The 18,071-nt window shown below is 41.5% G+C and overlaps 1 pseudogene; it reads left to right on the forward strand.

Moving 5' to 3' along the window:
* The first annotated feature begins 16,468 nt into the window (after positions 1-16,468).
* On the forward strand, positions 16,469-17,400 carry LOC147836151 (uncharacterized; annotated as a pseudogene).
* Positions 17,401-18,071: the final 671 nt, after the last annotated feature.

The raw sequence follows: 18,071 nt of genomic DNA on the forward strand, positions 1-18,071 counted from the left end.
TTTTCATTCCTGTCATGTGCTCATTGATTCAGGAGCTGAAGGGAACTTTATTGACTCTGATTTAGTTAATGAGTTAAAAATGTACTTTTCTCCTCTTTCCTCACCCATAGCTGTCCAAGCACTTAGCGGATTATCTCTTCCAACTATCACACACATCACGGCTCCTATTAAACTTGTCACTTCAGGAAGTCATACAGAAAACATTTCTTTCTTTCTTACTAGAACTGTTAAGAATACTGTCATCCTGGGACACCCGTGGTTGGTACTACACAAGCCCCACATTAACTGGGGTCACAGCGCAGTTTTTTCATGGAGTGAGAGCTGTCATAAGTCTTGTTTATTGTCTGCTTGTTCCACTGTTCCTTGTTCTGTGTTTCAGGAGGAGCAGGTGGATCTATCAAACATGCCCCGTGAGTACCATGACCTGAAGAGAGTGTTCAGTAAGTCCCGGGCTGCTTCTCTACCTCCTCACCATCCCTATGACTGTGCTATAGACTTATTGCCAGGTACGTCTCTGCCCAAGGGCAAGTTATATTCACTGGCCATGGAGGAATATATTTCTGATTCTCTAGCAGCCAAGATCATCCGCCCGTCTTCTTCACCGGCGGGGGCGGGATTTTTTTTGTGAAAAAGAAGGATGGTTTCCTTCACCCATGCATTGACTGTCAAGGGTTGAACAGCATCATGGTTAAGAATACTTACCCTCTGCCGTTGATGTCTTAGGCCTTCGAGCGCCTGCAGGGGGCGAACCTTTTCACAAAATTAGATCTCCGCTATGCTTATCATTTGGTTCGCAAAAGACCCGGGTATGAGTGGAAAACAGCCTTTAACACCCCTAGAGGGCATTTTGAGTACTGCGTTCTGCCCTTCGGCCTTTGACTGTATTCCAGGCACTCGTCAATGACGTGTTGAGAGATATGATAGATCAGTTTATCTATGTCTACCTGGATGACATTCTGATTTTTCTCACTCTCTCCAGGAACACGTTTAACATGTCAGACGAGTGTTGCAGAGGCTTTTAGAGAATGGGCTTTATGTCAAGGCGGAAAAATGCGTTTTTTTTGCACAGTCGGTTCAGTTCTTAGGGCATATCGTGTCAGTCGAGGGGATGTGCATGGATCCAGAGAAGATTCAGGCTGTGGTAAATTGGCCAACCCCAGATTCACGTAAGGCCGTGGAGAGATTTCTGGGCTTTGCCAATTTTTACCAGCGTTTTATTCGCAATTTCAGCAAGCTCGCTGCACCTCTGACTTCCTTGACCTCATCCAAGATGCCGTTCAGGTGGTCTAGCGCAGCCGAAGCTGCCTTTTTCAAACTGAAAGGCTGCTTTGTTTCAGCCCTGATCCTCATTGCCCCTGATCCTTCCCAGCAGTTTGTGGTGGAGGTCGATGCGTCAGAGGTTGGAGTCGGAGCGATCCTGTCGCAGCGCTCTGCCTCAGATGGCAAGATCCATCCTTGTGCGTATTTTTCTCATCGGTTATCCTCTGCAGAAAGAAATTAAGACATTGGTAATCGAGAGTTGTTGGCCGTCAAGCTAGCATTGGAGGAGTGGCGTCATTGGTTAGAGGGTTCCTCATCTTTTATTTGACTGTGACACTATGTATATGTGCACACACTTTACACAGCACAACCATGAGATCATTAGACACACTCAAACTCACTTCAAAACAATACCCTTAATACTGTGAAATATTTACTTACATTTAAACACTTTTTTTTGTTTTTTGTTTTTTTTTACAAAAAGGTTAAAATCTATATGTTAACCCTTAAACATTGATACAGTCACAACCCATTTCAACCCATTACCATCAGGACATTTTTTCTCTGTTATACGCAACTTTACCTTTAAACAACTTAGATCCAACTCTTTAAAGCATCAATTTTCGCCAAAGACGGCATTCAAATACCACAGTCTGACCTCCTATGATGCCAGTGAATTAGAGATGGATCTGCCACGTGAGAAAGACACCGAACTGTGCTCTGAATCTCGCTGCAGCCAACACCAAGGCAACAGCTTGTATGACGTCACGAAACCACCGCTAACCACTAGCCACCGCTAAACAGATCCCAGAGTCCAAGACATTCACTAAAGAATCACGCACCAAAGACAGCATCCTCCATCACCGCAGAGGCAGCCCAGCCACGCACAAAGGTCCGTCCGGAGGTACGAGCCACTCACCGTTGCTGTGCACCGCCAATAAACACCTTGGTAAGGCAGATTTGGACCACGTTTTCACTGTAACTACTCGCTGGTTATTAAAACAGTCCACGCTTCTAAATACTGATGTCCATCATGCGTTTCATTTATTAAACACTGTAAAAACTAAAAGATAAATAAATAAACAAACCAAATGTTTCACATAAACACAATCAAAAGGACCTCAAAATAAACAAATAATATATAAAACAAAGTTTAGTTTACCGTGTTGGCCTAATAACCAGCTGTAGAATAAACAGGAGCATTTAACAAGTGCTTGCATTGAGATCTCACTATGCTGAGTGACCATACAAAATCTCGCAGGTTAAATCAATCAAAGAGAATCATGAAACCTCCCACTCAAGCCAACCAGAAATAAAGAAATTAGTAACATAAACATATACCAATAAACATTTAAATAATGAAATACAAAACAATAAAAAAAATACAAGCTGACCAATCAGACCTGTGGCTGAGCTGCGAGCCATGGAACTGACCCAGATCTCAACTGCTTCTGTCCCAGAAAACCTCCGACCGCACCAACAAAATCCCCACCTCAAGCAAGTGGAGGACATCTGTTTGAACTGGAGAAATGGTTGGACAGGAGATCATTGATATTGGTTTGTGCATTCCGAACAGGTTTATCAGCAATCTTCGTCTCATCCCCGAGATTGCCAGAACATTTGAGTTTGAGCGCCCTGCCTGGCCTGGCAGAAGTGCTTAAAAAGCGGCATCGAGACAGTAAACAAAGGCGGGGGAAGCGCGGCGGGCTAAGAGCTAAGCTAAAGCTAACACTACATCGTCTCTCTTTACCCAGCATATTTGTCACCAATGTACGGTCACTGGTGAACAAAATGGATGAGATTCGACAGCGCATCAACCACAGCAAAAGATTATAAAACTGTAATGGCATGATTTTCACAGAAACATGGCTAAACAGCGGGATACCAGACAATGCTGTATCTTTAACTGAGCACCACACATTCCGAGCAGACAGAACAGCAGATAACTCCAGTAAAACCAGTGGCGGAAGATTATGCATTTATATTAACAAAGCTTGGTGCACAAGGTCTGTCGTCATTGGGAGACATTGCTCTGCTAACCTGGAATTTCTAATGGTTAAATGTAGACCGTTTTATTTACCAAGGGAGTTCACATCCACCATTGTAAATGTTGCTTATATTCCTTCTGATGCTGATGCCAAGCTTGCTATGAATGAACTTTATACAGCCATTACCAAACAACAGACTGCTCACCCAAAGGCTGCTTTTATTGTTGCGGGGGATTTTAATCTCTCAAATTTAAAGACAGTGCTCCCCAAATTCCATCAAAACATTTTCTGCCACACAAAGGGAAACAAAACCTTAGACCATGTTTACACAAACATGGCTGAAGCATACGCTGTGATCCCTCCTCTGCCACTTGGGTTACTCAGATCATCTTTTTTTGTTCCTCACCCCTAAGTACTAAGTACCCCCCATTAACCATGTGAAGCCATCAGTGAGGACCAGGGGCCTCATGTACGAAGACTTGCGTGGAAATCTTACTAAAACATTGCGTACGCACGAAGCTGTAAATGTGCCTACGCAGAAAAAAATTCAGATGTATGAAACACTGCGTACGCCGAATCTCACGCATATTCTTTTGTACATCTGAATGAACGTGAAACTGAGCGCAACATGCACGAGCACAAAACTCCTCCCTGCCTCCTCCCCCGTATGAATATGCTAATGACTATGCTAATGGCAAAACCCAACGAAAAAGCAATGGCAAAAGCAAGCAAAAAGAGAAACTTTGAACAGAATGTGAATTGGAGTTGCTGCTTTCGGAGGTAGACCGGAGAAAAGCGGTGTTATTTGCAAGTTTGTTCTCCGGAATTAACAACAAAAGAAAAAAATAGAGTCGGAGAGTTTAGCTGATGCGGTCAACACAGTTGGGTCTGAACATCGCACTGAGTGCATTAAAAAAAAGAAATAGTGTGGTTTATATCTATAAAATGTTGCAGGACGCTTAACAGTCTCAGTGGCGCTACTCATAAGACGCATGTGATCATGAATTGATACGTTCGAGCTTGAACTCGGTTCGAATCCAGCGTCTAATAAATTCTTTCTTGTTTTTTCCCCCGCTACATATCAGATTTTGCCAACTATTTATCACGAGAAAGACAAGTAGGAATCATCAATAAGTTCATATCAATAAGCATCATATTTTATTTGCACATTTATTGAATGGAAATGTTTCTGATTCACGCATGCAAATTCATCTTCAGATAGTGTCTTTATAGCAATGTGCGTGCGGTAGACCGCTCAGATTACATTGGGAAAACAGGCGACCGCTGCAAATTGCGCTTTAATGTTTAGCTGGTCAAATGTATGGTATGGAAACCTTATATACCTGCTGAACCCGTCTCATACAGCTGCCATTGCAAGGCTCAGACACTTTGTAAAGGAATTTAACACAACTGCCTCTAGGAGTCGCCAATGGAAATAAAACAGACACGCACAAAAAATGTGCATATGCCTGCCAGAAAGCTGCCATGAAGCTGCGCACATTCCCACGTTCAGTTCATTGTTAGTAAATCCAAACGTGAGTGATTCTGAGCGTGAAACCTGGCGTACGCAAAGTTTTTGTGCGTACGCAGCGTTGATACATGAGGCCCCAGGTTCCCAGGTCACCTGTGGCTCTCAAACTGACATTGACAGTTACACTTCCTCTGTTCTAGAATACAACACCACCATAGACAGTGTTACAACCCAGAAACAGATCAATACATACTCGAATCAGAAGCCATGGATGAACAATGAGGTGCACCTCCTGCTGAAGGCACACAAAACTGCCTTCAGACCAGAGGATGGACAGGCCTACAGCACTTCCAGGGCTAATCTGTAGAGGGGCATCAAAAAGGCCCAGGACTGTTACAAGCTAAAGTTAGAGGAGCACTTTTCCAACTCTGATCCTCGGTGCATGTGGCAGGGCATCCAGGCCATCAGCAACTACAAACCCAGCCAGTCCACACCCACAGCCATAAAGGTCTCCTTCCTGAACGAGCTAAATTACTTTTGTACCCGTTTTGAAAGAGACAATAAAAAACCCTACAACAGGATCACTTCCTCAACCTACCACTCTCATATCACACTCACCTCCTCAGAAGTCTACACCACACTGAGTCGGATCATTGTGCGTAAAGCTGCTGGACCAAACGGTATCCCTGGGCACGTCCTCAAAACATGTCCAGAACAGCTCGCTGGGGTATTTACAGATATTTTCAATCTGTCGCTTAACCTAGCAGCTGTGCCTACATGCTTTAAAACCACCTCTGTTGTGCCAGTGCCGAAACACTCCAACCCAACATGCCTGAATGACTACTGCCCTTAAGCACTCACATCCATAATCATGAAGTGCTTCGATCGGTTGGTCCTGGCACATCTGAAAGACTCTCTGACATCAACACTGGACCCACATTAGTTAGCCTACCGTGGCAACAGGAGCACAGAAGATGCAGTCTCCATAGCACTGCACTCTGTACAATAAAAACACTTATGCACGAATGCTGTTTGTTGACTTCAGCTCAGCATTCAACACTGTCATACCCTCCAAGTTAATGATCAAACTTAGAGACCTGGATCTCGACATGTCTCTCTGCATCTGGCTTATGGACTTTCTGACTAACAGACCTCAGAATGTTAGATCAGGCCACATCTGCTCCACCACCATCACATTCAACATTGGTGTACCACAGGGCTGTGTGCTGAGCCCCTTCCTCTACCCCCTTTTTACCATCGACTGTGGGCCTGTGAACAGATCCAACATCATCATCAAATTTGCAGATGACACCACAGTGATTGTTATAATCAGCAACAATGATGAGACGACCTACAGGGAGGAGATACAGCATCTGGCCACTTGGTGCACCACCAATAATCTGCTCCTTAACACCAACAAGACCAAGGAGCTCATTGTGGTTTCAGGAAGGGAAGAATAGGCTCACATGAACCCATCCACATCAATGGGATGGCCATTGAGCCTGTTTTATTCCCACTGTAATTTTGATCACAGTAATGTTGATAATTTCCTGATATAATGCCATTGGTTTTTGATAATGAAGCATTTTTAATATGCCAAATAATATGCAGTTTCTAGCTGATAGTGGAGCTAGCAAATCTTGCATACGACAATGTGACCTACAGTATAAAATACAAACAAATTTCATGAGTCTCTGTCTGCATCTGGTCATACAGTGGTTGAGCGATTTACAGCTCCCCTGACCTGTGAGACAGAGAGGGGTTAAGTTTTCAACCACGCATTTTGCCACATTTGTTTGCCAAAATGTCTCATACCACTCCTTTTTGTATAAATTAAACGCAGTTTTAACAGCAGACTTCTCAGGTGTGAGAGTGGAAGAAGGGAAGGAGTTATGTTGTTTGCCATTTGAATCATAAACACCACAGTGGGATCATGAATGGCTTATTGAAAACAATAAATGTGCTGATTTGATTTGAAAATTGGCTAAAGGTTGAGTAAAAACTTTTGACATTAATATAGTGTCTTCTGATGAACTGCATTGCATGTTACATGTTGTAATTTACAGATGAGGAATTTGAGAAAGTTTGGTTCGAGACAGAAGTGAATGAAACTTTGATTTTAGAAAAGATGTACTGAACAGAAAGTTTGTGTGTAATTTTTGTGTCTCTGACAGAAAAGCAGGGTTCACTTTATCTTATGTCAGAACAGGCTGTATCGCTTATCAGTTTGCAAAGGTAAACATCTTGGTCTGAATTAGGCGAGTTTGTGAAATTATGTGTGTTGAAGCAGCAAAATGAGAGAGCATAGAGGGAGGGGTTGAATGAAGCAAGCACTTGAAAGCATTTAGATGTGACTTCATGAATAAAAAAAATGCTTTATCAAGAACTATAACTGCTGTTGACAAACTTTGTGTGAAGAATCCTTGCATGGCTGACTTTAATGCAATAGACATTGACCCGGCCTTAGCAGAAGTGCCAAATGAATATTGCGCTAAAAGCAAATATGATGTGGGATTAATGAAAGGATGTAATCCAGTGATAATTACTCCCAAATCTAATAACATTAAGTCATGCCAAGCACAATACTGTTTGAAAAAAGAAGCCATTGAAGAAACTCACTTCCTGCTTTGCTACTGTTCGGACGTCTTTGCCTACTGCTCCGCTCTTTGCACTCTTGCTTTTATATCTTATACCCTAATTTTAACTTTAGCCTATCAGCACAGTGCTCAAAAAACACGCTTGAAGATCAGCATTTATTCTACAAACATTCTGGAATATAGCTTTACTAACAAGAGGGGAATTACCGTCTAAACAATCCGACTGCTACCCGCTACCAGCTGCTTACTTCCGGAGACGGGAAAACACGGCTGTGAAAATGCCTCTGGATCGGATTAATTCAGATTCTCACTGCTGTACAAACTGCCACAAACTTCTACAAAAGATTGCAGTTCTTGAAACGAAGTTGCTTGCTTCCGACCAGAACTTCAGCTTCATTGTGGATCCTCTCAGCACACAGCTGGTGAGTCCCATAAATCTGTTCCTGCTACTGTTTTGAGCACAGAAAAACAGAAAAAAACTGTTGAAAATGAGCATTGGCATAAACAAGGTGCGAGACCAAAGGGTACTCGCGGGGTCAGATCATACGCTGCCGCATTAGCGTCTTCTACCCCAAATACAGCTCGGACTCAAATACAGCTTCAAAACAGATATGAAGTTTTGAGTAATATGGGTGAAGAATCCCCAAATGCAGACAGACAGAGATCGCATGATTCAGCAACTAATTCAGCATGGAACAGAGGCTCAAGGCCGACTAGACAGCGGCATTCTGCTCCGATCACACCTGAGATAAGAACACTAGTCGTAGGAGATTCAATAATCAAGAATTTCAGGAGCAGATCTACAATGACATACTGCTTTCGTCATGCAACAGATTCTGATGTAAATAAAGAACTTGAGAAAATTCTGAAAAAGCACAGTACTGCAAAACAGATTATCATCCATGTGGGGAAGAATGATATTCGGAAAGAACAGTCAGAACTGCTCAAGAAAGATTTCTGTGAGCTCTTGGAAACAGTTGAAAGATTGAAGGTTCAGCCGTTCATAAGTGGACCACTCCCTGCAAGAGGGACAAATATGTTTTCACGGCTTCTTGGTCTAAATGTATGGCTACAGAAAACATGTAACAAGAAAGGACTGAATTTCATTGACAACTTCAATCTCTTCTGGAACCAAAGACAACTGTTTACATCAGACGGCCTTCATCCAAACAAACTTGGTGCAAAGGTGCTAAAGGACAATATATTTTTCTCCCTCCATCATCCATCAGCTGTGTATGCCACTGAACTGAATTGCACTCACACACCTAGCAAATGTCCGGATGACCACAGGACCTCAAATCAGCTCCTGAATGGACTTGTGGATGACGAATCACCCAAGTACAGTGATAATGCCACGCAGCCAAAACACCCAATGTTAATAGAAACACTATCACTTGCCCTCTGCTCAACACAGGCAGACTGTGACGCATCAGAACAGCATCAAGTCTCATCACTCAAAAATGATCCTCAGGAAAACATATTTCTGCAGACAAAATCTCCAGATGCACAGCCTCTGTCACCGGACACGTTCTCATTGTCACAATGTTCACCACTCTTGGGATTTTCAAAAAAGATGGAGGAACTGGTGTATGCTGGAACTAAACTTTCACACTCCATTGCCGCAAGCCCCCAGTTATCAACCAAAAAGCGGCCTGCTCCACAACCACCTATGAGCTCACCTGGAAGAGCCCTCCAATTTTTGCCACACCGCCAGGGCCCAAACAACAACGCCCCATCTTCAGCTGGTGAACACAAGAGCTCTCACTGATGTGTGTCGGGGGCCTGCTTAGAGAACAGTGTCTTTATCAAATGTTTTCAGAACAAGCAGGAACCCAGTGTGTCTGTAGCTTACTCTAAGCAGATATGTGTTGTATTAAGTGACAGAAAACCAAAGACTTCTTTAGCAAATAATTCAAATCTCGTGTCTATTAAATGTAGATCTGAGACTTCTGTAGTGAAAACGGCTAAAACTGTTAAGTTAGCACTTTTAAACATTCGATCACTCAATAATAAGTCACTTTTAGTCAATGATTTTATCAACACAAATTGCCTTGATTTTATGCTTTTAAATGAAACTTGGCTAGATGACAGTTGTAGCGCAGCAATTCTGAATGAGGCAGCTCCTTTAAACTTTGATTTTTTGAGTGTTTGCAGAGCTAATAGGAGAGTTGAAGGCATCGCTGCCCTGTTTAAAAATGTATGTGAGTGTAAACAAGTGTCATTTGGTGACTATTTGTCCTTTGAATATCTGAGATAGCACTTAAAGGGTCTACACGCATCTTACTGATCATTATCTACAAACCTCCAAAATATTCTCCAGCTTTTATTGATGATTTTACAGAGCTGTTATCAATAGTAACCTCTGAATTTGATGATTTTAATATTGCTGGGGATTTTAATATTCATATAGATAATCTCTAAAATTAAGATTATAGATGACGTCGCTCCTGTTAAAGTCAAGAAGATGACTGGTAGGCAAAAGGGATCTTGGACAAGGTCACCGAGAGTACAAATGATGAAAAGCAACGATAGAGAGACTCTCAACCCCCCCCCCCCAGTCGGATTCCAGGTGAACTACTCTCTGAAAGCAAATGTAATGAGTTTGCTCATTTCTTTAATGATAAGATCAATAATATCAGAAAGGCAATAAGCTCATCCAATCAGCCAAGTTGTGTCGATATCAAACAAGCTCAACCACAACTTAAGAAATCAGACATTATGTCTGATTTTATGGCAATTAATGGTAAAATCTTAGAAGAGATTGTGCAAGCTATGAAAACATCAACCTGCAGTCTTGACACGCTCCCCACATCATTCTTCAAAACGGTGTTTACCTGTTTAGAAATGGATCTTTCCATTTCCAAACTTTCTTCAGTTAAACAAAGAGAAAACTGAAGTCATTGCGTTTGGAAAAAAAAGAGATGAGGTTCCAAAGGTAAATGCGTACCTTGTTACTAAAGGTCAAACAACAAAAAATAAGGTCAAGAATCTTGGTGTGACTCTAGAGTTAGATCTGAGTTTCAATAGTCATGTCAAAGCAGTCAGTAAATCAGCATACTATCATCTCAAAAACATAGCAAGAATCAGATGCTTTGTTTCCAGTGAAGATTTAGAGAAACTTGTTCATGCTTTTATCAGCAGCAGGGTGGATTACTGTAACGGCCTCCTCACTGGCCTTCCTAAAAAGACAGTCAGACAGTTGCAGCTCATCCAGAATGCTGCAGCCAGAATTCTGACCAGAACCAGAAAATCAGAGCACATCACACCTGTCCTCAGGTCTCTACACTGGCTCCCAGTTACATAGACTTTAAAGTATTATTACTGGTCTATAAATCACTAAATGGCCAAGGACCTCAATACATTACAGATATGCTCACTGAATACAAACCCAACAGATCACTCAGATCTTTAGGATCATATAAACTAGAAGTTCCAATGGCTCAGTCAAAGCAGGGTGAATCAGCTTTCAGCCACTATGCCCCTCGCTGCTGGAATCAGCTTCCAGAAATGATCAGATGTGCTCCAACATTAGGCACATTCAAATCAAGACTAAAAACACATCTGTTTAGCTGTGCCTTTACTGAATGAGCACTGTGCTGCGTCCGACAGATTGCACTATTATGTTTTTCTCTTCTTCTTCATTCTTTTATATCACATTTTACCTGTTTTTATTTTTTTAATCAGTTTTATTATTTGTTTTTATTTATTTTTTTTTTTACTTGTTTCTTTTATTCTTGTTTATGTAAAGCACTTTGAATTGCCACTGTGTATGTGCTATATAAATAAACTTGCCTTGCCTTGCCTTGCCTTGCCATTGATGGCATCACTCCAGTATTTAAAGCTTTACTGGAGCAATGTGTTATTGCAGCATGCAACAATTCTGAAGTCTGCACACCTATTTTTTTCCGTTAAAAAAACAATAAAAAAAAATAAATAATAATAATAAGGGATAATGGGCTGTCAGCAGAATAGCGTTTTGTAAAGACCTGTTAATATGTGCTGAAAATGAACAGACGTGTGTGAATGACACTGTGACTCTCCTTAAGCACTTAGCTGCAGAGGCCACAAGGTCAGTTAGCAAAACTGCAATTTTTCAAACTAAAGGTAACGTTTTTGGGATATGTCATTACTCGACACAGCAAATCTCTGTCTGGAAAAAGGGTAAGAAGTATAAAAAATTTACCCAAACCACAAACGAAAAAACAATTGTTGTCCTTTTTGGTAATGTGCTCATACTGTCACACATTTATTCCAAATTAGGGAATTATGAACAGCCCCTGAGAGCCCTAAATTATAGAGAAGGGGATCAAATTTACAGATAAGCCAACCTGGATAACATGGGCAGAGCAGGCCTATGTAAACATGAAAATACAAATGGCTGGTGTGCCTACTTTAGGCTTAATTGTTTGAACAAAATCATTCATTCAGATGGTACATGAAAACAGTGGATTTATGACATCATCACTCTTACAGGACCATGGAGGTAGGCTGCGACCTGTGGCCTACTTTTCGGGCAAACCTGACCCTGTAGCAGCAGGCCTGCCACGTTGCTTAAGAGCAGTGGCAGCTGTGGGAAAAAGCTGTTATAGTTTTAAGACTTTTTGTTGGTTTTTGTGATTTCATACTGATGGTGCCGTATGCAGTGTCCATGATACTTCAAAAAGAGAAAACATTGCATTTGTCAACAGCTCGCTGGCTGCGATATCTTGTTAGATACGTCAAATGTGACTGTTAAGTTATGTACAAATTTAAATATTGATTCTCTTTTTCCTACTGAGGAAGATGGGGAGGAACATCATTGTTGTTTAACAGCACCTGTTGACCTGACCTGATAAACCACTTGAAAATTGTGACAATGTCCTCTTTGTGGATGGGTTTGGCATTTAAAGAACCACAAACAGGTCAGAATAAGGTTGGTTACGCAGTGACAACTGAATTTGATGAGGTGACCTCTGGGAAATTACCAAGACACTATTCTGCACAGGCCGCAGAGCTTGTGGTGTTGAAAGAATCATGTAAATTGATGACATAAAAGAAAGTCACAATTTATACTGATTCAATATGTGTTTGGGGTAGCTCATGATTTTGGGGGTTTGTGGAAACAAAGACATTTTCTGAAATCTGATAATCAACCAATAATCCTTAGATACATGCAATTTTACTACCTGACAAACTGGCCAATTGTAAATGCGCAGCACACTAACAACAAACATTCTTTATCTGCAGGTAACTCAAGGCCAGATGAGGCAGCAAAAGTAATTTGCTATTTACATAATGTGGCTAGAGTGATAAAAGTTACACAGACATCCCACCCACCTCCAACAGGGCCATTTGAATATTTGATAACGGATTACATTGAATTGTCCCCATGTAATAGGAAATGGTACTGTTTGGTGATGGTTGACGTGGTCAAAATGGATTGAAGTTTTTCTGACCTCAAAACAAGATTTGGCAGCAGTAGCAAAAGCGTTACTAACCAAAATTGTACCACAAAAAATAAGTTCAGATAATGGTACTCATTTTGTTTATGAAGCTATCAAACAAGTGGGCAAATTTTTGGGAATTGATTGTACCACAAAAAATAAGTTCAGATAATGGTACTCATTTTGTTTATGAAGCTATCAAACAAGTGGGCAAATTTTTGGGAATTGATTTTAAGAACACATTGCAGTAACCATTCAGCTTCAGGTGAAGCTGTTGAAAGAGAAAATAGTACACTAAAAAACAGATTGCCAAAATGTTGTGAAGACACAGGACTTAGATATGTTCAAGCTCTACCCATAGTCTTGATGTATGAGAATGAGAAAAAGACCAAAAATGAATTTAAGCGCGTTTGAAATTCTCTTTGGCAAACCACTGTGTGTAAGTGTGAACGGGAAAAAAACAGCAGCTGCCCTCAACAGATGTATGTGAAAATGGCGTGCTGTAATATTGTAAAGAAATGTCTCGTGTTGTCTGATGTTTATGTACCACTAATGGCTCAACAGGGAAAGACTGCAGAAAGGCCGCTGCACAGTTTGAGGCCTGGCGATTTTGTGGTGATTGGAGACCTGAGGAGAAAGTGCTGGAGAGCTAAACGCTGGTTGGAACAGCAAAAGTCGCGGAGAGGGTGATGTGTGTGAATGCTGTGAGGAGCATTCCATGATGTGAGGAGGATACACGAGGGAGTAGGAGAGAAAGACGGGCTCTGAAGCTGTCTGAAGAAAACAGCAGGCTGAGTGGAACAAGGTTGCAGCTGTGGAGAAACAACAACAAAGTCAAGAGGTGTGTGTTAGATAGTGACTTCCGAGTTTAACACCAAAACAACACCCAAACGGAGGAGAAAGTGACCAAAACAGAGGTGAATAAGCTATGCTTGACCATCAGGCACAAACTGAAGATGGACGGAAAGATTTGTTGGCATCCATTCCAAGTGCCAGTATGGATGCCATCTTTACTAGCACACTAAATACTGTGGCACCCATCAAATTAAAAAAGGCTAGAGAGATTAAAACTATACCATGGTATAATAGTCATACTTGTGCGCTCAAAACAGCAACCCGCGCCCTGGAACGTAAATGGAAAAAAACTAATTTAGAGGTCTTTAGAATTGCGTACAAAGACAGTATGTCCAGCTATAGGAGGGCTCTAAAATCTGCCAGGACCGAGCACCTACGCAAACTGATAGAAAATAATCATAACAATCCTAGATTTTTATTTAACACCATCTCTAAATTAGCAAATAATCGGTCATCCTTGGAACAAACTACTCCACCGCAAATTAGTAGTGATGATTTCATGAATTTTTTCAGTAATAAAATAGAAGGCTTTAGACAGAAAATAAGAGATGCCAAACTTTCTGCACCGGCTTATACTCCAAATCCTGTAAATATTTCATTAAATCATAATAATAACCTACACTGCTTCAAAATCATAGAACATGAAGAGTTAGTAAAAATTATAAATAGCTCTAAACCAGCTACGTGTATGCTGGACTCAATTCCAACAAAATTACTGAAAGAGCTGCTACCTGCTATAGGAGAACCTCTTCTTAACATTATCAACTCTTCTTTATCTATAGGCCATGTTCCAAACTCTTACAAGCTAGCTGTTATTAAGCCTATTATTAAGAAACCGCAACTAGACACCAACAACTTAGCTAACTATAGGCCTATTTCTAATCTTCCATTTATGTCTAAAATACTAGAAAAAGTTGTTTCCACTCAATTATGCTCTTATCTGCAGACGAACAATATTTTTGAAGTGTTTCAGTCAGGTTTCAGGGCTCACCACAGTACAGAAACCGCCTTAGTGAAAATAACCAACGATTTACTCTTAGCTGCTGACCGAGGGTGCGTCTCGCTATTAGTTTTACTCGATCTTAGTGCGGCATTTGATACCATTGACCACAATATCCTCATAAATCGCTTAAAGTCTACAGGTGTCCAGGGACAGGCTCTACAATGGTTTAAGTCATACTTAACTGACCGCTACCAGTTTGTGAATCTTAATGGACAGCCTTCACAAATCTGCCCAGTAAAGTATGGGGTGCCTCAAGGATCAGTTTTAGGCCCTTTACTGTTTACAATTTACATGCTACCTCTGGGAGACATTATTAGAAGACATGGGATCAGCTTTCACTGCTATGCAGATGATACTCAATTATATATTTCCACTAAACCTGACGAGACGTCTGAACTTTCTAAACTAACTGAGTGTATCAAAGACATCAAAGACTGGATGACCAACAATTTTCTTCTCTTAAACTCAGACAAAACGGAATTATTACTTATTGGGCCTAAATCTTGCACACAGCAGATCTCGCAACTCAATTTACAATTAGAGGGATACAAAGTTAGCTTTAGCTCTACTATAAAAGATTTGGGTGTCATATTAGACAGCAATCTAACTTTTAAAAACCATATATCCCATGTCACAAAAACTGCCTTCTTTCATCTGAGAAATATCGCTAAATTACGAAATATGCTATCCATCTCAGATGCAGAAAAGCTAGTCCATGCTTTTATGGTTTCGAGACTGGATTACTGTAATGCTCTATTTGCTGGCTGCCCAGCATCCTCTATTAACAAACTTCAATTAGTACAAAATGCAGCAGCCAGAGTTCTGACCAGGTCTAGAAAATATGATCATATAACCCCAATTTTATCCTCCTTACACTGGCTGCCTGTTAAATTTCGTATTGAATTTAAAATATTACTTCTCACCTATAAAGCTCTAAATAATCTAGCTCCTGTTTATCTAACCAACCTTCTGTCTCGCTACGAACCAACTCGCTCCTTAAGATCTCAAAATTCAGGGCTTCTGGTAGTACCTAGAATAGCAAAATCAAGTAAAGGAGGTCGAGCCTTCTCTTTCATGGCTCCTACACTCTGGAATAGCCTTCCTGGTAATGTCCGAGGCTCAGACACACTCTCCCAGTTCAAAACTATATTAAAGACCTATCTGTTTAGTAAAGCATACACTCAATGCCTCACCTAGCGGGTTCCACACTGGCTTCTGCATCTGGCTTATATACACTATGAACAGCAGCTACGCTAATTATTCTCTTTATTCTCTATTTTCACCTGGGGATACTCATCCCGAGGTCCTCAGATTAGGCGGAGTCACTGATTGGATCCAAGACCAGCGACGTGATGATCCCAAGGATTCCATATCCGGGACCAGGCCATATCCTGAGCTGCTGCTGCGCTGATGGTCGTGGGGAGTGGAGAACATGTGTCTGATTCCAGCGACGCTCCAGGGACAGACGAGTCTTCATTGAGGCCATCTTCCAGCATAAACCACGGCGAATGAAGTTCTGCACAAGACTTTTGGCCAGCGGAGAAATTAAAATGGTCGTGCCCAACTAAGTCTGGTTCTCTCAAGGTTTTTTTTCTTCACTCCCATCAGGTGAAGTTTTTTTTCCCTGTCCGCTGTCACCACTGCCTCGCATGGTTCAGGATTGGTAGAGCTACGCATCGATGAATTTGCTCTTCAGTGCTTGAACTCTCAGTAATGATTAAATCACACTGAACTGAGCTAAACTGAACTGAACTGAACTTAAACACTAAAACCTGAACCACACTGTTCCAGTTACTATGACCATTTATGTGAAGCTGCTTTGACACAATCTACATTGTAAAAGCGCTATACAAATAAAGCTGAATTGAATTGAAGTGCCTGGAATGTGTGGGCTAAAACAAACCACGCTGTGGTTGCTGTTGCTATCACTGACACTGTGTTATGTCATTTTCTTTCATCTGGGGCTGGCAATCGAATACAGAGCAGAGCCTGACGTTGGCACAGAGAACTGCACAGAAACAGGGATGACATCAATACAAGCAAACCATTCCAAAAGGCTGCGTTTCAAGAGAGCATCAAAGGTGACAATTGCCATACCAGTTTACAGTGGACAAGAGAAAGTGGTGACCCTGACTGAAGGGGGAGCGGTAAAGTTTTCCTGTAACCCTTATTTTCACAACTGTCCATATTGTGCTAGACCAGAGTAGGAGGGCACAAGCAAGGCTGAGTATGCCAAAGTATACTTTTGCAAAGACTCATGCAAGTGACAAGATGGAAAGGCCTATAGCAACCCAGCTGTATACAGAACAGATGACCGATTTGAAGTAAAGAAGAGGAATCGACGAGGAAACAACAAGGTGAAAATGTCTGACGTAGGCACTTGTTACTGTGGTATTGATGTGCAGGGAGCAGACTGGTATGAGACTTTCACAATTGTAGTGAGGAAACCAGTTCCAGACCCAGTCAAAGCTCTCGTAGGACCGTGTTTGAGCCAATGATGACAAGCGAGAAAGCCTGAATTAGGAACGATGGTGGAGACAGAGGAAAAGGAGTGAACACACCAGTGAAAGAAACTATGTTACAATACCAAGGAAACAAGGCGTGCACTTTGGCTCTGTTACAGATGAGGGAGCTTTAAATTAACACAAGCTGCTGGCTATGTTTGTAAATGTACCACTCCTGGAGTGCAGCCCCCCTAACGGTGAGAGCATGGAATGACACCAAGTGCCTGATACAACTTCAGATGACAGATGTCTTTGAGGCTGGAAAAGACATTGGCAATAGCTCCAAAAACAACACCTGATTTGAGCTGTGAAGCATCATGAATGAATAAGAGATCTGGAATAATGCTACCATCTCTGCGAGTTGTGCATACAAGAGGAGATGTGTGTGTGTGTGTGTGTGTGTGTGTGTGTGTGTGTGTGTGTGTGTGTGTGTGTGTGTGTGTGTGTCATCCTTCGAGAGAGCATTGGTCTGATTGCAGACTGAAGATAGAGACAGTGAACAAACCACCGTACAACCGCACAGAAGTGATCAGAGGTACAAGAAGATACTTCACGTGTCCATTTGGCAGCCCGACTGACACGTCATCAGCAGCCGTGTGGGTCTGTGGAGAGCATTCCACTCACTACCAACAGGGGGGTGGTCTGGGTGTTTCTATTCTGCTTTGATGAATGTGGGTACTTCTGTTTATCTTCCAAGTGCTGATGAAAACACAGGGGGAAGACGTAAAAGAAGTGTTAACATTTTACCTGGTGAAATACCTTATAGATACAATGGGCGTGTGTTATTTTGTCCTTGGACATCATAGGGGGCTAATGTTGGGTGGTGAAGGTTTTTGGGAGGAGGCACAGCCATAAGCAAAAACCTATGAAGGGAGGGATTGTTAATTAAATTGAACAAAAGTATAGAAGTAAAATTTTATCACTGGGTGCTTTATAAATTCATAAAACACTTAAGATTATAAATGTAGGA

The sequence above is a fragment of the Danio rerio genome, chromosome 7 (assembly GCF_052040795.2).
Source record: "Danio rerio strain M-AB ecotype USA chromosome 7, GRCz13ab, whole genome shotgun sequence".
In the NCBI taxonomy this organism is placed as follows: Eukaryota; Metazoa; Chordata; class Actinopteri; order Cypriniformes; family Danionidae; genus Danio; species Danio rerio.